This window comes from Carcharhinus amblyrhynchos, chromosome 2 (assembly GCF_965287045.1).
Source record: "Carcharhinus amblyrhynchos chromosome 2, sCarAmb.v2.hapA, whole genome shotgun sequence".
Lineage (NCBI taxonomy): Eukaryota > Metazoa > Chordata > Chondrichthyes > Carcharhiniformes > Carcharhinidae > Carcharhinus > Carcharhinus amblyrhynchos.
The window spans coordinates 8,563,354-8,588,717 of NC_137325.1; the positions used below are offsets into that span (position 1 = coordinate 8,563,354).

Here is a 25,364-nt window from a genome sequence, read left to right on the forward strand (position 1 = left end):
CTGCTCTCAACCAAGGCAATCAGGAGGGAGGGGAGGGTTGTTTCAACAGTCCTCACTATCTTTCAGCTGCAGAGATGGAAAGTGTGCCAAGATTTTGGCTCCTTATTGTTATCCAGAGATACTCACAGCTAGAAACTCTGTGCCTATGTAATTGTGAGGTGGCAATGAGAGGACCAGGCTGCCAGATCAGATTGGCTCATCTGCGATGCCTCCTAGACCTGAACAGACTGCCAACACCTCGCAGTGAGGCTGCTTGAGGGGGTGCAGGAGGAGGCTGACCAGTCTGCTTGAAGGGATGAGGTGCGGAAATTAAGTTATGACAATCAACCCTGTTAAGTAATAGAAAATGATCATTAGCCTACTAGGCCATCAGTGAGGCCAACACTTACATACTCAGGATAAGAGGCTAATCTAACCTCGTGTCAGTTTCATAAACACTGCATTCCAGGCTAGGACACAGGATGAAAACAAAGACAAGTTACCACGACAATTACCAAATAACAAGATATGATGCTAAGGAAGGAGACAGTTTTCTATTGGATAAGAAAGGGCAAAAAGCTATGCTATGATTGGTGGACTAAACGGAGGATTAAAAAGTTGCTTGTTCCTCATCTGATGTAATTAACTATAACTTCTAATTATCTGTATGGATCCACAGAACACCATAGTGAAATTCACTGTTCACTGTTCTCCATGCTAGCAGGTTAATAAAAAAACTTGAAAGATTTGAGTGCTCACCATGCATTATTTGGGTTAACCCTCAGCAGCAGCACTTCAGCTATAAGGTTAGTTCAGAGAAGCTGAAGTTGTTCTCCTCAGAGCAAAGGGGTATTGAGGGGAGATTTGAGAGAGGTGGACAAGATCACAATAGGGTTAGGTAAAGTGGTCGAAGGAAAGGCTGCTCTCTTTTGCCGTTCCTACAAGGACTAGTGCCAGGATTTTCTGGCCCTATCATGGTGCGACCCGCCCGTCGCAGGGGATTTGGCAGCCCAGCCAAAACCCCCACTGACTTTCAGCAGGAACAGAAAATCCTGCCCCGGGGAACACATGGTAAAGCTTTGGAAGGCAGATGTAGGGAAAACATGAACAAGAGATCTTTTACACAGCGAGTGGCAACGCTCTGGAATTGGCTGCCTGGGAGGGTGGTGGAAGCAGAGAAGGTGAATGATTTCAAAAGGAAATTGGATAGACACTTGAGTGAAATTCACAGAGCAGGGGGGATAGGATAGAACTGACTGAGACGAGGGGGGGGTCATGGCGGCACAGTGACTAGCACTACTGCCTTACAGTGCCAGTGACCTTGGTTCGATTACTGGCTTAGGCCACAGTCTGTGTGGAGTTTGCATGTTCTCCCCGTGTCTGCGTGGGTTTCCATCAGGTGCTCCGGTTTCCTCCCACAGTCTGAGGTGCATTGGCCAAGCTCAATTCTCCCTCAGTGTACCTGAACGGGCACTGGAGTGTGGCGACTGGGGAATTTTCCCAGTAACTTCATTGCAGCGTTAATGTAAGCCTACCTGTGACTAATAAGGTAAACTTTACCTTTTTTGAGTTGCTCTGCCGAGAACTGACGTGACCTCGATGGGCCGAATGGTCTCCTTCTGAGCCAATAATGACTCTATCAGTGGAATTATCCCGTCTCGCCCGCCACAGGAATTGTAGCAGGTGGGGCACAGACTATGCAAAGGTCCGTTGAACCTTGGGCGGGATTTTCCCACCTTGGGGCGAGCATGGCTGGAAAATCCCGCCGTTTTGACTGTTAATAATAGTAAAGTATAAGAGGAGGCTCATAAAAGAGGGAAGCAAGAATGGGACCATGAGAGAAGGAGGCAGGAGTGTTAATGAGAAAAGGTGACACAATTAGGAGCACAACTTGCGCGCGAATTTTCCTCTCCTGCACAAAGAATATTGAAGTGGAAAATCGCCCCCGATACGCCTCGAGGATCAGAACGGACAGTGGTAGGGATTAACATCAAATTTCAACCGGAATATTGATGTATCTCCCACCTCTTTTCTCTTCCCGTGCTCCGAGGGTGTGGCCTTTTGTTGGAGTGCGGTTGTACCAGCACAGGCTCTCGCCCACCTGTCCAGCGTTTTCTGCCTGTACTGATTTGCGCAGTGTCCCGTGCTGCAGAGCTCGAGACTTGTCAGCACATAAAGGCTGCGCACACAATGGGGGGGGGGGGGGGGGATTCTGACCTTGCGCGCTAGCGTAAAATGGCAGCCGGGTTTTACACCGCATCCGCTTCAGGGGAGAGGAAAAGACAGAGTGCGGATTAATATTTTGCCCATTTGAGCCAAGGGAGGGGTGAGGGCGGACTGTCTGACGGGGCTGGCGTGCAGTGAAGCGAAATGGGGGAGAGGGAAGCATGATAATAACGTTGAAAAGTAGAGTTGTATTTTTTTTTTGATATGGTTTGAAATGGCGACCACAAATAAACTTGTCTGAATGCAGATAGTGCATCGTTACAAAGCAAGCAGCAAAGCGCCACAAGTTCTCATTCCGTTTGGGCTGTGTTCCAGTGCGTTTGATTTGGATGTGATGTTGTATTTTGCTACAAGTCATAAGCGGAGGTGGGGAGGGGGGGGGGGGGGGAGGCACGGGGCAGGCGAGGTGGTGGGGGGGGGTGGTGGTGGTGGGGGTGGGGAGAGAAGAGAGCATGTCGCTAAAACTTAAGGAAGCCAAACTGCTGGACTCCCTTTATGTCAAGCAGGAGAGCAGCAGGGAACTCGCCCCAGTCCAGCTTTCTCCCGTCAGGAGCCGAACCCTTTCATGTATTCTCACTCAGGGCAGACAAACCATGCCTAAATCTGTTCCTGCTGAGACAAGTCCACGCGATTCCACAAGCTTCCACCCCCCCCCACCCTTACATCCAAGATCTTAATCTTCAGATAATAGCTTGAAGCAAGATCCCGAGAAATACCAGGGATTGCCTACTGGTAGCAGAAACTCTCTTCGAAGCAGTTTTCCTCATACCACAAATTGTTAAGCGATAAGGGGGAGCTTTAAAACAAAATGTTACAGCAACAAGGCTGACGCGTAATTTCACCAGGTTGCTGACTGTTTTCTAGCGATATGATTTCATGCGTCTTTATGCCTGCGAAGTGCCATTCATCCTTCCCTAAATCTCTAGTGGGAGTTTTATCACCCGAGTTCCCACTTTGTGCCAGAGCATCACATCATATCGAAAAGGACTTCAGCCCCAGTGTCAACAGGGCATGTTGCCATTAGTTATCCCTCTGCCAAATTTGTCCCCGAAATTCAAATGGCTATTGCATTACTGCACTCTAACTAACTCCAAATAAAACAGCGTACTATAAATCTGACATCATTAATAAAAGTATAGTGATATTTAGTCAGGAGAAGTATCGGGGTACAAAGTTCAAAGAGCAGCGAATTAATTTATTTTACCACTTTAATTAGCTTATTACTCCTAAGTGGATTGCAGCTGCTGATTCGACCACACTAACAAGCACATACCGGTTTTAATCTGCATTGTCTGCCCCAGGTTATGTATTCCAGAGGATAAATTTGTAGTGTTTATTTTCTTTTTGTTCCTTTTTGTTTCATTTTGTGCGGACACGCACACAAATAAACACGTCCACTCAAAAGATTCCGGCAGTGAAATGGCCCGGTGTTTAAATCCCTCTTTATTCGATATATGTGTTTGCTCTTGCTGATTTTAACAGTGAGGGTGAAAGAACATTCAAACAAAGATGGCGCAGGTTGAATTTATACGAGCGAATGTTATTCTAATACGCGCAGAGGGAAGATGGCGAAGGTTGGGGGGGGAGGTTTGCGAGTGGGGAAAAGAATGGTTCAGTTTTCCAATATAATGGAAAAAGGCATACAAGGCTAGGTTTTCATTGTTGATAATACATATACACAGATGAATTCTGTCTTTCGTTTGTTCATGGTTTTCACTCTGCACAGCAGGGATGTTCTTAAGAACTTGCCCTCTGCGTAATTTCTCTAAATAGAAGCCACACACCCAGTGAGATGTGATTATATTCAGATCAGCCGTTCTCTCGGTATGAAAGTGTTATAATTTGAATCGATGAATGAATCGCACATTTTCATTGCCGGGGATTTATAAATACGCATGTGTTTACTATTTCACTTGCTCGGGAAAATGCTGGCTACCTTCGGTGTTCAAAATACATTTTGTGATTGACAAGAACGTGTCTACTGCTTGCCTGCAGTCTCCGCAATAGCTCACCATGTCGCCTGCTGACCAGAGATCAAAAATTATCGATTTCATGCAACTGCGCGCTCTGGATATGTAAGTGAGATTTAAATTCGGATCACCACAAAACGACAAATTTACCAATAAACGGTGTGATTGCTGTTGCATTCCAGGTGATTTTTCTTTTCTCTTCTCCCCCCCCCCCCCCAACTTAACCATCCCTTAGTTTTGCGATTCGAAATATTCGTTGGGTTTATTATTGAGGTATTTTGTCGCAGTCCACATCTGCAGTCCCAGAATCCTTTGTGGATCTAATCTTGCCTGCAAGTGGAATGTCTTCAATCTTTTCAAGGATTAAGGACTCAAAACCGTTTCAAAAAAATAAGAGACGGATATTATCAACTTTAAATTGCTGCATTTCGCTCTGTACTCCGTCACAACTCAGAAAAATAAGTATTTTAAAAAGCAATGGGGCATGAAAGCTGCCCGCTTTACTTCTGTTGCTCATTCAAAGACACATTACTCTCCCCACCCCTTATTATTTTGCTTTGTCAACTCACTTGATACGCTATTTTTTGGTTTTATTTCAAACGTCGCGGATACAATGTTCTGATCACTTTCAATAGCTTGCATGTAGTTTTGAAATACTATCGCTATGCTTACGCTGCCTTTTCCAAAGCTGCTCTTGGTAAAGGCTTTGGTCATCTACTGCAGTCATCTTCTTTGTGCAAGGAAGATAGTACTTTGCCCAAGGAATGCTCCGCAGTTTTCTAGATTTGCTACGTTTCGTTTTGCACAACTTTTGAAACACGGTTCCTTTGTAAATTCGCAACACTTGATATTACGATGTGGGATTCTAGAACCATAAAGCATGTTTTATCCAAGCAACACCTGACTGGAGTAAAATAAAAACTGAATGGTATGTTTGAAGTGTTGCCATGGAATAATGCGACCAGGCTTAAGGAGCTAAGTAGGATGTTATGCGGATTTTATTAATAACCTTGAGGTGAGGGTCAAAATCCCAGCAATTCACAGGCTTTCTAGACACGACGGGTTCTCATGAGAAATAGTGGAAAACATATTTTTGTGTTTAAAAATACTTAATGAAATAAAATCTCTTTGCACTTGTAATGAAGGATTTTTTTTTCACGGGAGGCAGAAGAATCCCAATAAGATTTATGCTTTTCCGGAATAAATGATTGTTGCATCGCAGCCAGGGGTAACTTTTTACATAGCATAAGAAATACCTAAAATTTTGCATTTACCTGTATGACTGCAGCATGTATAGATGTTTCACATTTGTGGTCATCCTGCAATTTGTGAACCATGTTTGACCGTTCATCTACTACTTGTGTTCAGTGATGGCTGTAATCATTTAATTGATATTGAATAGATATGTAGGGACAAACACATACACGTATTTAATCAATGCATTATGAGTGTACTGTATGAATATGGGTTTTTTTATTTAGGTGGATCGGATGTATCCAGATAGATATGTATAATGTGCATACCCCGTGCATACATGCCAATGAATCAATGATATCATGCTGAGTGAAAGTAGCCACTTCAAGGATTAAGCGGAGATTGAAAAAAAACCTACTTTACCCTAAATAACATTAAGCAATCCATAATTATTAATACCAAATCCAGTTAAATTATGGAATATATTTCTGCCATTTTTTCTTTCCAACTTTCTATATAAAGCAAATAGAATTTTTCCTCATTTTGAATAAATATGTTCACCTTTTTCCCTTGTCAACGTATTTTAGTCTTTTGCATTCATGTATGTTGCTATGATCGTTCTTGCAATTGTTTGTTAAACACATCTTTCCACGTATGCATTAAGGATCCTGTCATAGCCTCATTACACAGAGCTCCTAAATGCAGCAAGCTTTATATTTTGATTTAAAATATTGGTCTGGCTGTAGGTATTTGTCGCACATGTTTCCTTTCTCCATGTAACAAAGGGTGCTTTTTATTTTTCTTTCCAAACGTGGACATTTCCCAAGTATTACAGTATACGCGACAAACCTGATATCGCTTTGAACCATGTTTTTTTGGCAGAAAAGTGAAGAAGGAATGTAGTTTGAATTAAGCAAAGGAAGGATCAGAGAGGAAAGCTGTTCCTTTGTGTGGGCTGTGTGTTCAGTTCATAATGCAGCGGTTTAAGAAACACTTCAGATGTTTCAAAATAGGGCTATTTCACAATAAGATATCAGTGTCCTCGGAGATACCCCTAACATTGCAATACGGGTGGGCTTGTAATGGTGATAGCGAGTAACATAGGAATACAGTTTGTGATATTAACTAAGACGGGGGCATGTGATAATAAAAACTAATATTTGTTCATAGAGTCTTAGCAATGCAAACATAAGCAACAAATCTGTACGAATTGCTTTCAACTTCAGAATAAAATCTCCGTGTGCCATCTATAGATAAATCATAAAAGAACGTATTTACAAATTCACTCCAAATATCAAAGAACATGATTTCAGCTGCCGTCCTCTTACATAAAGAAAGCACACTATGTGTATTTCTGCATAATGTACAGTCCCAATATTTGGAGAGCTAATGTACTGTCACAGTAGTTATTAATAAGTGTAGTGATAATAAAAATTAAACACTTGAAAGATTTTAAAATGCAGTCATCAGTACAAAGTCAAGTAAAACCTAATTGACAAATACCTAATTATTTTGGTTCAATGTATTTGAGATCAGTTTTGCAATAATCGAATCTCACTGTGTTTAATTTCTTTTGGAATAAAGGTCATAAATTCCAATACAAATCATCTTACTGCATTAACCCTAACTAATTATTTCAATAAGCAATTAATGTAAATAATAAAAGCAAATATAATATTTCAATGTGAAATAAAACCTTTCCTTGGGGGCCATGGTGGAAGTAGTGGTGAAAGGAGTAAATAAATCTGCTTGTTTGTAGGAAAGCATTATAAGCAAAGTTACTACATTGAAAGGTATGGTGACATGATTGATAAATGTGCATTAACAAAGGGCTGCAACACAGGGCAGGATTTTCTGGCCTTGCTCGTCCCAAAACCATAAAATCCTATCCAAGGTCAACAGATCTTTCCATGGTCCTTCCCTCACCCATTTTGATTCTCGTGAAGGGCGGGGGCTGGTAAAATTCCGGCCATAGACTCTTTTGGCCATAGGCATGCACATTTACTTGCCTGGAACAATAGATAGCGATGGTAGAGGCTCAAACTTTCCTTCTGTAATGACTTCAATCAGGCCTTTGAGGTTGGCTATTGGCATCAGAACTATGTGATTAAGGATCCAATTGATGGGCCAATCAGCAAATCCTTGACTTGCATTTAATGGGATGTGTCAGTTCCTCTAACGCCCCCAAATATAGACTGCTGAATATTAGCACTCTGTGTACTGCTGTTAGAGTTTGTAAATAAAGGGATTTTGGTGAAGAGAATTCTGCCTCCCAAGGTTTATTACATCTCCCATCACATGGCTGACCATAAGTCTCTCTCAGTCTTACCACTGCCATTGGCATGTATTGGAAGGATTTGCAGGTTGATGCTCAACTTGTTGGCTGTCAGGTTCTGGGGTGGGATTCAAGATGAGAGTTTTTGCCTCAGAGAGTGAGATCCCTACCCACTGCACCTAAAGACTCCTCATTGGCTTCCTTACAGCACTCAAAATGACAATGATACGGCGTTGAACATTGATGTTACCAGGGAACTTACACATTCTATCAATCAAATTTCTGTATATGGAGACAGCCAACAGATTTATTTCCATTGGTTTATGATGGGGGCAGCATGGTGGCACTGGTGCCTCACAGCACCAGGGACACATGTTCGATTCCTGGCCTTGGGTCACTGTCTGCGGAGTCGGCACATTCTCCCCGTGTCCGCATGGATTTCCTCCAGGTGCTCCAGTTTCCTCCCACAGTCCGAAAGACATGCTGGTTAGGTGCGTTGACCATGCTAATTTCTCCTTTTGTGTACCTGAATAGTCACCAGAGTGTGGAGGCTAGGGGATTTTCACAGTAACTTCATTGCAGTGTTAATGTAAGCCTACTTGTGACACATAATAAAAATAATAAATAAACTTATGTTTAAAACCTAAACTAGTCAAGACACAAACCATTGAAATTCCTAGTGCATCAATAATCTATTTCCAGATGAACTATGTAATTCTGACTCAGATACTCACTGTGAGAAAACAGAGTGTTTGGAAAGACTATTTTAGAAATGTCAGTTTATTTCGTAGCTGATGCAACTCCCTCATAATAATGTAGAGATATCTTGGCAGGAAAATAACTATCCTTTCACAGCTTTAGTTGTTCAGGCTTATTATGGAAGCATTTTGGCACCAATCAGTTTTTTTTTTGCAGCATTCACAGTTTGATAATTATGAAATGTCTAACAGGCATCATCAGGGCCACAATCTCAAGTGATTAGTGACCCTCTCTTCCCTCCCCCTTCGCAAAAAATTTCAGAAGTTCTAGGGGAAGCTAAAGTAGTAAAATCCGTCCTTAATCCTAAAGTCAAAAATTCTCTGTTTAACTAAGCAGGAATAACTTGCATTTACATAGCATCTCATCACATAACATAGATTGATTATGCTTATTAAAACATTTAAGTTAATGGGGCTTTGCTTCTGCAAATTGGAGTAATGAATGGAACCAATGAGGTGTTTAACTAACCATGCTGCAGTATACATTAGACCATGAGAAATCTGTGATTTGTCTTTTGGCTACCATTGTTCAATTTCCTCACCAAGTCTTTCTGGGCACCTCGCAATCACTAGGATCAAATGGGGAAGATGTCCAGATACACTTGGCCCTGCTCACAATTTCTTACCTGGCTCAAAGTTTAAGGGATAGAAAGGTTTTATGCGTTATGCCTTCCAAAAAAGGAGAGTTCTATGGCTGGGAGTATTGGGTCTTCTAGGCACTCCTTTACCATTCAAGGTAATTTCTGAGCAACAACTATTTGCATTTGCATAGCACCTTTGAAGCAGTAAAGCATCTCAAAGTGTTTTTGCAGGAAAACTATGAAACAAAATACATGTATGTGGATATTGGGCCAGTTGATATGCAGCTTGTCAAAGAGGTAGGTTTTAAGGAAATTTAAAAAAAAAGGAAGGGAGGCAGGGTGATTTAGGGACAGAATTTCAGAGCCTCGGACCCAGGCAGCCAAAGGCATGACTATCCATGGTGGATTAAATAAATCGGAACTGTTCAAAAGGCTAGAATGACAGTGTATCTGATATCATTAGGCAGTGCCACATCATTTCCAGAGAAGTAACTGCAATGGAAAAATTAAATGCATGTTTACATCTGGAAAATAGCAAGTGCAAAATGAGAAGCACTCTGCCTTGAAATGGCAGGGTATGGACTTACTTGTGCCGTATCTTACATGTTGAGTTGGAGATCATGATAATTGCTTCCATTGTGTGGTACCAAGCAAGATCCAAACATTTTTCTTTGAAATGAGATAGCAGAGAGTGAGTTACATTGTCCTGCAATCACACTGTTCCTAATGCCTGGAAAAAGGAGGCAAGAGTCATGGCTTACAAACAGATAACAAGCACAGCCAAAGAAAGTGGCTTTCTCTGAGAGTAATGGGGAAAAGGGGTGAAAGACAAGGATCTTAGACCAAAACTGCCAGAAAAATGTATGATGTGTATGGCAGTGGACTATCCAACCCAATTGGATACCAATCTGTTGAGGTTTATTTTGATTGCTTCTGAGATGTTATATCACAATCTCGCTCTCCCACCGGCATTTGATGGGAGCTTGGCTCAGAGAGTCAGTGTTGTGGCCCCTGCATCTTGTCCCATACATCCTTCAAGTGTTCCCTCCCCCCTCCCCCCTCCAATTGGGGTTTGGTTTAGCTCAGTTGGCTAGACAGCTGGTTAGTAACGCAGAGCAACGCCAACAGCACAGGTTAAATTCCCGTATTGGCTGAGGTTAGTCACCCTGGCATCTCAACCTTGCCCTTCACCTCAGGTGTGGTGATCCTCAGGTTAAATCACCACCAGTTAGCTCTCCCCCTCAAAGGGGGAGAGTAACCTTATGGTCCCCTGGGACTGTGGCAACTTTAAGCACGGAGATGTGTTTCTGAGGCTCACGGGATCATGCAATTACAGCTGTAATGTCGCCTCAAAGCCAAATTACTGCCCCATGAGCCACAGTCGGCAATGCAGCACCCTCTATTTTTGCAGTCAGCTGTACAATGATACATGACAGAGAATATTATAGGTTTTCATTCATAAAATTGAGGCGTAGTTAATCAAGAGAATAATGTATTATTAAAATATGCAGTTAAATTTTAGATGTGAGGAGGCTGGGTATGTAGTTCATTATTGGACAGCTATTCTGTGACACATAACTTGGATTGCTGTATTATTGACAACCATGTGGGTTTATTTCTGTTTACCAGCTGACACATGTCTGGGTGCCAGTTTACAAGTTTGTTCTTAAACCCTTAAAATTAATCTCTTACTACTTTGACCATTATTTTGACTGAAGCATTTCTTTCCTTCACTGAGCTAACATATCTTAACGGCTTTTACAACAATTTAATCAGAAGTGCAATTGTTTGAGAGAGCTTGCTGTGTGCAAATTGGACTTCTCATTTGCTACAACACAACCTGGACTGTGATGATGTTTTGAATATCCCCAGGACCAGAATGTCAGTATTATTTATACTTCCTTCTGAATATATAATTCAGAAATATAAATTAAACATAATTGCATAGAACACTTTTCACTAATGACACAAGATGTCATTTTCATGAATGTTAAATGATTAAAAAACCTTCTACATGTCAGAGTTTGAATATTTCATATGGGTCCATTTCAGGGTCAGTGTGGTTATTTTAAATTATCGAAGTATTTTTGCACAGCTTAAAGCTAACTACTGTAAATCTCCTCGTGCCTAAAAGGCGTAACTCAACATTCCCGTAGCTTTGTTTCTTATTAGGCTGAGTCAGGCAGCCCATGTGGAAAGTAAATGGGAGTCAAAAATTAGTTTGGTTTAGTTAGTTTATTAGAGTCACAAGTAGGTTTATATTAATACTGCAATGAAGTTACTGTGAAAATCCCCTAGTCACCACACTCCGGCGCCAGTTTGGGCACACTGAGGGAGAATTTAGCACAGCCAATGCATCTAACCAGCACGTCTTTCGGACTATGGAAGGAAATCGGAGCACCTGGAGAAAACCCATGCTGACACAGGGAGAATGTGCAAACTCTGCACAGTGACCCAAGCCGGGAATCGAACCTGGGTCCCTGGCGCCGTGAGGCAGCAGTGCTAACCACTGTGCTACCAAATTGGTCAATAAAGAATCACATTGTCCTACTCTTTTTTTAAAAAAATTAAAGTCAATTTAGTTTCACTAATCAAACCAGGCTGTGACTTTTTTTTTGCACACTAAGAAATATTCCTATCTACGCTTGCTTTGGGTAGGATGCCTAGAAATGAACTTTGCCCATGATTGTTTCTCTAAATCTAAGCGAGTTAATTGCTTTTAGACGTGAGGAGTTTTTTTTTAAAAGTAAGATTTTTATGTTTTACATTGAAAATGCAACAATTGAGAAACTTGTCCTGCTGCCCCCAATAAAAATGGTGCGAGTTTCTGATGTTGCCTTTTGCGCAACCCTTTGTGTTTTGCAACTCTTTTGAAGTTTTGGTGTTTACTTTCCAGAACTCAATGAAACTTTTTTTGTGTGTGCAGGGGAGGGGGGGGGAAGGTGGGTGGAAGGAGTGTTATGCAATGATTTATCTTTTTTAAACAAAAAAAAGCAATAACAAAACAAAGTACACACACAAACAACCCCAAAGTAAGCTTGTCCATGTGGGCTGAAGTTGCAAAGTTGCTCAGCTGGACAAGGTGTTGTGGCCGCGAAACCCAGGCGATATCCCTCCGCCGAGTTCCGGACCTGGGGAGAGCGGGGGGGGGGGGGGGGGTGGGGGAGGAGAAAGGATTTGTGTATTTCCTCTTCGGGGGAGGGATGGATTTGGGAATATTTTTTCAAAAACACAGACATATCAAACTCAACCCAACTCCAGGCTGCCGAAGTACAGGATAATAATCAAAATGGGTCTTAAACGTGTGGTGAAGGTGCTTGGGGTGATTTCTTTTATTGTTCTGCCTTTCTCCTCCTCCCACTACTCCCCCCCCCCCTTCCTCTCTCACTTGCCCTCGCCCGCCTGCTCCTCCTGCCAGGTGTTGGGTTTGGAGAGCGCCGCACTATTTGCCGCTGGCGGAAGAGCACGCACCCCTCCGTCCTCCTCCTCCTCCTCCTCCTCGCGCGCCACCGCCGCCGCCGCTTTAAAAGGCGGAGCTGCGGCCGGGCGCCATTTTGGTCGGGTGGCTGGCGGTGGAGGCGGTTGGAAGCAGCCCGGAGCGGGGAGAGCGAGAGTGAGAGCGGGAGGGAGGGAGCCGCTGTCAGACCGCACCGAGAGGAGGTGAAAACTAATATTTTATTTTTTTCTTAAAAAAAAAGGTATAAAGTAAGTCGGATTCGCTGAACCGCCCCTTCCCCTTCCCCCTCCCCCTCCGATCTCTCCCTCGCAGCGGCGCCGAAGAGCCCGAGCCGCCGCCGACTTCACTCTCGCCTCAGTCCTTCAGCGGGCGGTGGGCGAGAGAGTGCAGCCTCCCTCAGCCTGGGGAGTCTCAGCCCAGTCCCCGGGACTGTTCGCCCCCCCTCCCCCCTGAGCGGGGGGAGCTGGGGGCGGGGGGGGTAACAGATCCCGCTCACTGGATTAAACATTAAAAAGTCCATTAACTCCCCGAGCAACGTGGCATCTGGGGGTGGGGGGAGAGTATTTGCCCCCTCCGCCTGGGGAAAGAGGGGGGAGAGGGGGAGAGTATTTAAACCCCCCCCGTGGGAAAAGTATTTAACCCCGGGGGGGGGGAGAATATTTACCCCCGTGGGGAAAGTATTTAATTCCGGGGTAAGGAGGGGGAGAGTATTTAACCCCTGTGGGGAGAGTATTTACTCCCTGGGGGAAGGAGGGGGAGAGTATTTACTCCCTGGGGGAAGGAGGGGGAGAGTATTTACGCCCAGGGAGGAGAAGGGGAGAGTATTTACCCCAGGGGTTTGACTATTTACCCCTGGGGGAGAGGAGGAAAATTATTTACCCCATGTAGGGGAGAGTATTTTCACTGCTTGGATTGGAAAGGGGAGTAGTTAGCTCCCTGGGAGAGGAGGAAGAGAGTATTTACCCCTGGGGTTAGGGAAGGGGAGATGATTTACTCGCTGGGGGTGAAGGGGAGTGTGGTTACCTCCCAGGGGAGAGTATCTCTTCTCTCCCCCCCCTCCCCTGGGGAGAGTGTATTTAAATGGGTGGGGATCTCTCTACACTGGGGGAGGGGCCCACAGAAAAGCGAGGTGGAGAGTATTTGTCGGGGTGGAGGGGGGGGGGGTGTTTACTCACACTGTTAGCGTAGGGGTGATGTCAGCCCCAGGCTGGTGGGAAAGAGTATTTACACGGGCCGGAGGATGTTTATGCTGCTGTGTTGAGTGGCTGGGTGTACACTTGGTTTGGGTGCAGTTTGGTTTAAACAGGTGGGGTGACTGGTTCTAATGGCTTGCTTTTTGGCCCACTGGATTGGCAGCAACTTGATACCCAAATGCAGGAGATGAGCGGGCATTTACAGGGCGAGAGTTGAGAAATTCAATTGTTCTTTGAGTTTTAAGTGGAGTGTAGTTGGGGAAAATGGGTGAAATGTGACAAAACTTGGAGCCTGCTCATTAGCAATCAAATGAGTAGCGGGTCATTGAGCAGTCAGGGGTTTGCATCTTAAGAGATTTTCACTGACAGAAAAAATGGAGTGATAGACGAAGAGAGAGATTTGTGTTACACTGGTATGTAGTTTTTGAGCAGAATAAAGAGCTTATCTGTTTACTTCGTAAAAGAGGAAAGAGCAAATAAGCTGTTTGAGAAAAAAACAGCTTCAGTGCGTACGTCTGCTTTGGGACTCAAATCACAATTGATGCATATAAGCAAAAACTTTTAAAATATCTATTTTGTTACAAAGTGTTTGAGCTTTCTTAGGATATGTGGATCTTTAAGTTCAGAGGGTGCCATTTGCCACAAGTAACTGGAAGTTTAATTTGAACATGATTGCAAGAGTTAGTGTTGTCTTTTTTAAATGTTAATATCTAGTGTCTTCCCTACATTGTCTGGTTATGGAAATCAGTTTAAAAATATAATGGGAGAGCTAGTGTTCATGTTTTGGGTCTTTGAGTCAATGCTTTGCAAATTTATGGTATTAGGGGCATAAATTTGTTTCTGAGCATTTGTATGGTTTTGCAGGTTTTGTTTCCTTAATTTTTTAAGAGGCATTAGTTGCAAATGGAAACTGGGAAAGGAGGAGCATGTGGAAGTTTGTGAGCCTCCTGATTTGATAAACTTTAAATGGAAAATTGAGGCACTTTGCTTTGGAGTTGATGGAAGGTGTACATGATGTGCAGTCCAAACAGTAAGGCTTGAATTTAGTTATGCATTTAATTTAAAATGTAGAATGGGTTGAGCCAACTTTTGTTTCTGGTGGGCAAATACTGTATTCGAATTTCCTGGAAAATGGATGCCAGCTCAGATTTCAGTGCCTAAAATTCCAGCATCCCGTAATGAAAATTAAAATTAAATGTACCTTTAGTCACAAAAGATCAGCAATCATGATTTGACATTTGTATTTTAACTTGTTTTGTATTGAGTTCACTTTCAGCAATTGGCTCAACTTAAAAGCTCCTTATTCTGTTCGAGTTTCTGCACTAATATTTATTGAAAGATTTAATATAAAATAAATCTATCAGGCTATGTATAATCATCCAGTTTATCTAATGTATATTGTGTTTTGGAGCACCATGAATCTGAGGAATTAGTTAGATAACCTTTACACCCTAGTGGCTGACTTGTTTGTACCCTTGCCTCATAATTAAACAAGGGTCTGTTTTGGAGAATGTGTTCAGGTATATTGGCTTAACCAGGTTTTGTGCATCATCTTCAGTATTTGATTCTTGAATTGTGGTTGTGTAATGTTTGAACCCTTTGGATTTTTTTTCGGTTTCACCTTTTTAACCAGTCGAGAGAAGTTGCAATTCAAGGGCTGCTGTTTGCTCGCTAGCCTGAGTTGCAGTTTGAACATGACTCCATTGCTTGTAATTTAAAACCACATTTTGTTTGGTTGTCGTGGATTTTCATGAATGAAACGGAGCTTCCAGTAAAAATAGGCAATTATGCCATCCAAAAACAGTTAGTTAACATCTGTAGTGTCATGAAAATTGTGATGTCTATTGAAAGTGAATTGTGTTTTGAATATTTATTGTTCTTTTCATATGAGCTTAACCTAAAGAGGTGATGTGCAGATTTTATTCTCTTGGTATATTTTGTACTCTTACAAATTGCATTTTATTGTGACTGTTCTGTCTGTACTAACAAATGTAGCAGTAGTTTCCTTAGCATAAAGGAATTTAAAGATGTTAGCATTTGTATTCTTATCCCCTTATCTCTCCTTTCCTCAACATGCTGGCTCCAGTTGGACTGCAGTTCGATGGCTGTTGGCCACCAATCAGTACAATGCAATACTGGGTGATTGTTTAATACTAAGCAATACAGGGAGCAAAGAAGGATTTGACAGTTCAGCTTGACCCTCCCAGTGCGTATGTTTGTTGGAAAGTAAGCAGGAGTCCTGGACTGTTCTTTTTTCTGCTTCCTAGTGAATGGTGCTGGGGCTGTTGTTACTCTGCTTAACATAGCTATTGAGTGGAAAATGGAATCCTTTTGATCAGTGTGTCTTTGTACCACATCATGTAATGCATTTTCTTCTAGGATGAGAGTATTTGTTGTGGCGTATTTATTTGTTATGAAAAATATTGTTGGAGTGCTTTTAAAATAAAATTGAGTAGCATTCATTGGCCTTACTGCCTGCTTTGTAGCAGAATGTAATGTGTTTTGTTGCTTCTTGCTCAAGTACAAAGCTTGTAGGAGCTATTACTGCAGAGAAAATGTTGGTTTACTGGAATTCAGTTAGTGATTAACTGCCCATTTTCAAATATTGAGTCTCCTTTTACTAAGTCACAACTGGCAGTAACAAATGGCTTTGGGGAAGGGCGGCTTGGGAGTGGTAGGGAGTTGATAAAAAGTCTTGTGGATGTTTGTGTCTACCACTCAAATCCTGAATTTGACTGGGCATTAAGACAATGCAAATAATTCTTTTTTACTTTATTGTAAACTTCACTTGCTATCCTGGTGTCTGACAGGCCTATCCTTTGTGTGGATTTATTTAGTCAGAATGAAGAAAACTACATGGAGTGATCTGTTCAACCAATTCCATGTTTAAATGGTATGAAGGAAAGCTTTTAACCAGATAGGATTTAATGTAAAATTTGCTTAGTCAAAATAGTTCGTCTTACTGGTTGTATTCAATAATCTAGACTGAGTCAGTGCTCTTAGAGACACTATGTTCTTCTTTGGAACAAATGTTAAAACAATGCCAATTTTCCTGTTCCTATTGAGTCGGATGGTAGATCCCAAAGCAATGTTCCCCCAGCCAAATGTTCAATTACTGTCTGTGGAGTCTTGCTGCATGTCAACTGAATACCATGTTTGCCTATGTAAAGTACAAAGCAACTTGCATTTGTGTGGTATAAGCAAAATACAATATTAAAAATAGAAAACAGAATGTTGGGAATGCTCATCAGGTTAGTAAGCAATCGTGGAGAGAACAAACAAAAGTTGATGCTTTAGCTTCAGATGTTTGTTTCTAACTTTTGATCCCACGGCAAAAAGTTAAGCCTGCCTTTTCTCTGCACAGATGTTGAGTATTTTTACTTTTTCCCCCATTTGGCATCTTTCAAATATCCTGTGAAGTTCAAGATGCTTTGCAGCCAGTCTTTTGTGAAATGTGAGACAGTATTTATTGGAAAATGTGAAAGAATTTGAATTTGATCTTTGCTGTGCCAACATTTATTTGTCTGACGGACTTAGAGTTTTGAGCAAGGTTCCGTTTTCTAACAGTGGTTTAGCGTGGTTGTGTGTTTCTATAACCCATTCTGGTTCCCCTTATTGAGAAGGAAGCTTGTTTGCCTGTGCCAACAATCTAAAATATGTAACTGTGTGGAATATTTTGATATAAATCAGGACTATTGGTTTGAAAATTGGCACAATCCATCAAGTGGAAAGTTGAATTACTTTAATTATAAAGCCAGTCTTTGAGCATCTGAAGAAAAGTGTAAGAAAAGGCCTTTGCCAGAACAGGATCGTCATTCTAAGTGAGCGTACCTAAAAACACACAATGCTGGAAAATCTCAGCAGGTCTGACAGCATCTGTGGAGAGAGAATAGAGCCAGTATTTGGAATCTGAATAGCCCTTTGGAGCTGCTTGAAACATTGGTTCTATTCTCTCCCCAGATGGTGTCAAGGCTTGCTAGCATTTTCTATTTTTGTTTCAGATTCCAGCATCTGCAGTATTTTGCTTTCAGCTAAAAATTAACCCATTTCCCTTTTGGGAGCTGCTGAACCAATACTTCTAGCCATTTACAGTTCTTTATCTGTTATGTATAAAAGAAGTGTTTATGATGGTTATATGTCTGTCAGAATCAATTACTTGAACAAATTGAATCCAATTGGGTTAGTTTTCAGGAGCCATGTGTGGTGTGAACAGGATGGCTGAATATTTTGTATGTCGAGCAATAATTCAGACTTTGTAATGGAGGCTTAACCTTTTGACCCTTTACTGTGATCAACCTTTCTGTCTCCTGATGTGATGGAGAAGCAGCAAGGATTCAGGATTGATTCCATGCATCCTGTTCTCCAGTTAGGGAACTGGGAATGTGGCATCATAGTAACATTATAGAATTCAAGTACAACAGCCCAATCTTTGTGGATTTGCTTTTTCTGAATTAATTTTAAAAAATTGTTTAGAGTTGGGCTGTGGTGTTCTGTATTTTGCAGCCCTGGCTGTCTTACAGTGGAATTTTTAACTAGACTTTAAATTTGTCCATGACTGGCCTCCATAGTTCCATTTAGTAATGGTTCCCTGCTTTGCAATGTATAAAAAGTTGCTAAGCTGGCCTCCTGTACAATGCCTACTTTATTTTGAAGAATTTTTAAACATGTGCCAACACCAGCAAAAGATTGTCTTTAAAGTTGTGGTTCTGGAAATGCAATCAGTATGGGATATTGGAAAGAATGTAACCGTAGAGCAGTTAGGGTGAGGTGTGTGGAGACTGCCGGTTCTTTGAAGTTTGTCAAATGAATTCCATATGTACGAAGAAGTAATAAATAACAAGCTTTGAAAAAGGTTGATAGATTCAGCTACCAAACCTTTTTATTTTTATAGTATATTGTAGTTTTACTTAGGGAGGGGAGGCAAGAAATGAATAGCTTGAAGGTGTTCCGAAGACTGAAAATTCATTAGTATTAAAACAGGTTGTTGGTTCTAGTCTGCTGTCTGACTTGGTATTGCTGAGGGAAACATGGCTGGCTGACAGTCATTGAAAAGTTATTGGTTCAAAAAACATAATGTTAACACTGCCCAGAAGCACAAAAATTGTTAATGAAAGTGCATTGGACTACTTTTCTAAACAGATATGAATATTTAAATCGAATGAGCATAATGCCATTTGACCCATTGTGTCTGGATTAGCTTTGTTAAATGTCAGATAAATATGAAAATGATAACAATCTTCTCCAGCATCGTTGGCAGGCAGGGAAATCTGCTGTGGTCGGTGTCTTTGGTTCCATTGGTATGGGGTATCAAGGGCTGCAGAATTCAAATGTTCGTTAATTCATTGCCGATGTTAATGGCTGAATTTTGATTTTAAAACTTAAATACGTGAACTGAAAATAGCCCTTTCCAAATGTTCAGAAATTCACTTGGAGAACTAGAAAGTAATTGTTTAAATAGAGTAGGAGGTTGGACATTTCTGTGCTAGGAAATCAGCACACTGAAACCAGCGATTGGCAGAGATGCTGTAATGTTACTCCTTTCGCAGAAGCTTGGGCTTTGTGGCATTTTTCTGATTTCAGAGAAGGAGGTAAGACATAAGAACATAAATAGTGCAAGTAGGCCACCTAGCCCTTCGAGCCTGCCCTGCCATTCAGTAAGATCATTGCTGATAGATGTGGATCAGTTCCACTTTCCTGCTATCTCCCCATCACCCTTAATTCCCCTATCTATCAGAAACCTATCTACCCGTGACTTAAATATATTTAGCGAAGTAGCTAAGAGGTGAATAGGTGGGTTAGAGAAGCATCTATCTTACCCTATAAAAGTTTGTCTAGTCAAGTGCTAACTCGACTAAAGATAATTGATATTTTTCCCCTGGTAAAGCTGGAAATACCTCCCTACAGATGATTGTGGGTACCCATGCCTCTATTTAATTTGACTCCTTAAGTATGCCCGATACATTTATTCCCTTCATGTCAGCATTTCTGGCTAAGCTTAAACTCCACCAAACTTGCAAAACTGCATTAAGATTTTTTGGGAATCAATTTGTGGTTCATCTAGCATGATGTCTTCTGTGGGCAGACTAATTTCTGGGTGGTGACTGGTTCCAATGCTAATTTTTAATAACTATAACCTGCCATGTTAGAACATGTTTGACTTTGTGTGGAAGGTCAGCTGAGGTGGGAGATGAGCATTATTTTTTAAACTGCGTTCTTGAGATCGGAAGAGTTGCTTCGGGATTGCAGCATGTTTCATACTAAATTCATTGCAGTGTTAATGTAAGTTTGATTTTATTATTGTCACGTGTTAGTATACAGTGAAAAGTATTATTTCTTACATGCTATATTGGCAGGGCATATCCTTCATAGAGAAGGAAAGGAGAGGGTGCAGAATGTAGTGTTAGTCATAGCTAGGGTGTAGCGAAAGGTCAACTTAATGCGAGGTGAATCCATTCAAAAGTCTTGACAGCAAAAGGGAAGAAGCTGTTCTTGTGACTTGTACTTGTGACTAATAAATAAACTTTAACTTCTGCTTGAGAATTCACAATTGCTATTGAGCAATTCCAAATCAACGCTGACCTGGCAGATGCACAGTAAAGGTAGCTCTGACCTCTGAATAGGTGTCCTATTGCAGTGTTCTATTTCCTGCTGGCTCTAACTGTACCTAAGTTTCAGTAAATGGCACATTAAATGTTTTTGTTTTCCTGGGCCCTGATTCTCTCACCTGGCCATTGATACTGCTCAAGGAGGCATTGTAACGTGAAGGAGGAGAAAATATCCAATAATCAAACACAGGCCTTGATCTTTGAAACAGTTATCCTAGCGAGCTTAGCAGACATGAAAAGTACAATTAAAGTCTAATATGACAGATTGTATATGAAATATTTTCATCCTTTTTTACAGTCAATTATAGGTTAGTATTTTGTTGTTAATGACAATTACTGGAATTTATAACACTTTCAGCATAGTAAAACATCGTAAGGCACTTAGGAGCGTAGTCAGATACAGCCACACAGCAACTGCTTGTATTTAATATCATCTTTAATATCAAATGAACACTTCAGGCTGAACTTGACACCAAAACACATGAACAGATAGTGTCGATAATCACAAACAGCTGGTCATAGCAGCCAATTTTAAATGCACCTTAAAGAAAGGAAGTGAGGTAGAATGGAGGTTGTAGGAAGGGCAGCTAAGGACTTGCTGATAGAGCTGAAAGTGTTTAGAAATGGCATGGTAATCAGGTCAGGCAGTGAGTTGAAAATCAAGGGTGAGCATTTTAAAATCCAGGCATTGCTCAACTAGGAATAAAGTAAATCAATACAAGCTAATGGGTGGATATAAGATCATGAACAGCAGAGTTTTGGGTCGTAGGTTCAGAGGTGGAATGTAAAAGATGGCCAAGGAATGCATTGAAAGCAATAAAGCAAATGAGATGAAGTAAATTTGGAGTTAGGTGATAGAGATGAAAGAAAGTGGACTCAGTAATGGTACAGATGTGGTTGATGATCATCTCTGGGTCAGAATAATGTGATATTGGACAGCTGAACAAAAATTTGGGTCAATGGCAGGTTTATAGAGATGCTTTAAATGAGCAGAGACTATATAGTAGGTGTGATAGGGAACTCTATAACTTGGAGCACAGACAACTGAGTGTGACTCCCAATAATGGAGCAATTAAAATTTGAGGGTTGTCAATCTGGAGGTAGTTAGATGAAAGACCTGTGCTGGTGCCTTTGGTGTTTTTTTGTGGCCATTTATTTTGAATCTGAACATAGTGTCTGCCTTTTTGTTGGCTCAGCTGAGAAGTGTGCACACTGTGGAACTGCATACAATGTCTAGCTTTGATTCCTGACCTCTGAGGTTAGGTGGCATCAACCAGCTGCCCAAGCTTAGCCCATCAGAAAAATCAGCTGCACTTTCCTGTTCATATTGCTGCTTGAATTGTTTGACTTTATGGAGTGAGGACAGGATCACTGTTAAAGCTTTACAGCCTGTAAGCTCTCTGGGTTGATGTATAAAAGTTGCTGGGAGGCTAGTGTGTTCGTAGAACCAGATTCAGTATGAACAAACGTCTTCAGAACAAAAGCAAATTGTTTAGAAATAAGGCACTTTCAGTTTGTTGAAATCTTGTGGAGACTGATGTCTTGTACTGAAGTAACTTTTTAAAGTAGAAAGCTATAATGGCATTTTGGTCTGGTATTGCAAGACTGATTTAAGAAGCCAGTTGCATGAAATAGAAATCTGGTGTCTATTGATTCTTAAAGCTGAGTAACCAAAATTAATTCGGAAGCAGGAGAAAAGAAATGAGTGAGAATTTGAAAGAAAATGTTGTTTGGTTCACAAATTTTCAGATCCACCTGTATGTCTTTTGTAGATTTATTTTCCCACTGGAGCTTTGTTTCAACTTCACTTTTCTTTTATTGTGGTCTTTTTAAAATGTCCGTTATCCCTAACTCAGGCAATAAAGAGCATGTTGATGTGATTCCAGTCTTGGTGGTTTAGTTTTGATTAATTTTAGAAAATCAGGTGAGGTTGAGGTTTGTATAGATGTGTCACATTGGGGGTGGGGGGAGCTTATTTAAGCTTTTTTATTTCAGCCATAGATTTGAAATGAGTTTGAGCATAACATGAACTCAACAGTGCCAGTTTGTAGCATTGTGCTGTGGCCTTGCAAATTAAATGACAGAATCCACTAAAACATTTGTTCTTAGTGTTCTGGCTAATTCATTTAATACTTTCCAAATGCATGTTATTAGCTAGACAGTGTTGCTGAACGGAATTGGTTAGGAGACCTCATTGTGGAATAGGTGGTATTGTAAGTTCCTGCACCTAAGAAATAAATGAGTTGTTCTTGGTACACATTTGAAAATAGTGTAAAGACTTCTGCAGAATGCTTAAAGGTAAGATGATGCAATTTATTTTAAATTATTTTATATTTTTCATTTTTTTAAAGGATGGCTGTCTGCTTTGTCATGTTCAATCCCTTCTCAGTTCCACCAACCGGCCCGACATCCTGGTCTGACTATTCAACCACTGTAGCTACCCCCTCCAACCACACCTCGTCTCTCTTCCCCCCCCCCCCCCCCAACTGTTCAAGTTCATCTGGCAAGCCATATTGATCCTTGACCAACAGCCTCCATTTCTTTTAAATTTCCCCAAGTGTTGCATTATCTACCAACTAGGGTTTGCATGACTGGGAAGCAGTAGTGACAAGAACAGGCATCAGATGACTTTTGACAATCAGTTTTATATTTTTAATCTGAAAAGATGGGTAGTCTTTTTCGGGTGTAGTGAACAATGCTTTGAACAACAAAACTTGTTGTATCCTAACATCTAACACAATTGTCTCCTTAGTTTTTATGACTATTGACATGTTCATCATATTAATTGCAGAAGTTAGCTGCGATTAATTTTGTAAGCCCAGATTTACTCCCTAAATGCAACAATAATCAGCCTTCATAAAACCATATGACAAAAATCTAAAATGCATATTGGTATCCAGCTGTGTTTGCTAAGATTAAATATATTAACTTCTGACAGGCCTACTTGTAAAACACTCCTGTTTTTGTGGGATTTGCAATAAATAGTGCATTCATATGAAGTTCTTTAGCAGGAAATGTTTTCCAAGTAAATGACCTAAAATGAAATCGAGCTAGTACTTTTTTGTCGGAGAGTTCATCTTTGGGTCACTGGGGCCCTAGTTGGGCTTGCTTTCGCATGGTAGAGCTGCTAGCATAGTAATGTGATTCAGATTAAAATACAGGAGGATAATTGGTTTTCTGTAACCTGATTGGCTAAAGTGCTGCTTAGCGCTTTTTGGAATATTTTGCTTAACCAATCAAGTGCCTTGGAAATAGTGCAGTCTGCATTAGTCTGGATTTTTGTTCATTGCCACAGTAGCATTTTGTCTCTGGTAGTAAGATTTTGGAGATGTATTGATGTGTAGAAAAACTAGTCATTGGATGCATTGTGTTCCTACTGTTGTAGAATCAGTGTTTGCATTTGGCAATACCCTGAGTTTATGCTTGCTGGTTTTCCCATCTTGGCAGCAGTGTTATCATGTGAAGGGTATATTATCAATTGTACTTGTGCTCTATTCTGGTACTGCTGTATATAGCCCTGCTGCTGGTACTGTCGGAGTCTGATTCTTTCAGGAAATTGAGTGGACGTATACCTCGGGCTCCTTCTCCCTCCTTTTCCTGAGGAAGATGACTAATCTGGGCCTGAGACTATTGTGCTTGAATTTCTTGTGCCATTTCCTTTTGTGCAAGCCTATGGACTGAATCACCAACTTTCAGAGCACTTTTCAGTGCAGGAAGAGGAGTATCTGCAGCAAATGCTTTAAGTTAACCCTGTACTGCAATGATTTTGTTTGCACTTTGTGAAGCTTGAAGTACTGGAACGTATGGAGTATATACTGGAGTATATGGAAAACATTCTTCAAGGCATAATTTTAGCTGGGAGTTTATTTTGGAAGCTGTGAGCTTTTCATTTTAATCTAATTTGAATATATAACTCCTACCCTTTAGTGCAGCTATGACTACAGTCTGCTAAGTAAGCAGTGATTGGAATGGCTAACTAATATTTGACAAGGGAGTGACGAGATCTTGAAATGAAATCTGTAAATTGGTTTTGAGATGAGTGACTCACAAGGGTGTGGAGAGATTACCACTGTTCAAAGTGAAACCAGATATCTGGTTTCATTGATTAGAAGATCCAAACCTGACTAAATAAAAATAAGTGGAGTGAAACATCCTACAGATTCAAAGGTTGAGGGCTGGCTTTATCAGTAGAGGTATAGCTGATTTTGTTCTAGTGATGAAGTAATGGTGTTTTTTCATTGACACGTTCCCCCTTGGTGAAATCATCCAAAAACTTAGCATCAGTTTCCATATGAATGTCGATGACACCCAACTGTTCTTCATCAACACCTTGCTCAACCTTCCCACTGTCATTAAATTTCTAGAGTGCATGTCCAGTATCCGATGAGCAGAAATGTTAGGATAATTAAAGCTGCTGTTTTCAATCCCTACCGTATTCCCAAACTACTGATCTACCTGACAACTATGAAGCTGAACCAGACTCTGCATTCTTGATCTCCTCGTTAACTTCTAATCTTCCAGTCATACATCGTGCACACCACCTATTTTTAGCTCTAATGTTGCCACCTCCACCAGTGCTTCAGTTGATCATCTGGAACCTATAGCCATGTCTGTAACCTATAGACTGTCCCAGTGGAGCACTTGGCTGTCCTCCCAAGTTCTACCCTATATTAAACTGGAAGTTATTCAAAACTTTGCTTGTTTCTGAACTTGAGTTCATTTGGCCATTACCCCTGTGTACATACATACTTTGGTTCTTGGTTAAATAAAGCCTTGATTTCAAAACTCATTTGGTTTCAGATTCCATCAGAGCTTCAACACTACCTCCTCTGCTGGAATCGGAAACAAAACAGAAAATGCTGGAAAATCTCAGCAGGCCTGACAGCATCTGTGGAGGCAGAATAGAGCCAGCGTTTCAAGTCTAGATGACCCTTTGTTGGCTCTGACCAAGGGTCATTTAGATGCGAAATGTTGGCACGATTTCCTCAGTGCTGCCTAATTTTTGACCACTTGGGCATTCTGTCTCTCATTTTAGGCCATGAAATCAGCTATCAAGACCTTAAGCTCGGAAATTCCTTCTCTAAGCTTCTACATCTCTTACTCCTTTAACATCTTTAAGGCACTTC

The 25,364-nt window shown here is 41.2% G+C and overlaps 1 protein-coding gene across 1 annotated transcript in view; it reads left to right on the plus strand.

Moving 5' to 3' along the window:
- Positions 1-12,531: 12,531 nt before the first annotated feature.
- ctnnb1 (catenin (cadherin-associated protein), beta 1) overlaps positions 12,532-25,364 on the plus strand; it is a 34,958-nt gene continuing 22,125 nt past the window's right edge. Inside the window, exon 1 of the mRNA XM_080201894.1 lies at positions 12,532-12,643. The gene's annotated coding sequence lies outside the window, so the exon portion shown is untranslated. The remainder of the gene's footprint in view (positions 12,644-25,364) is intronic.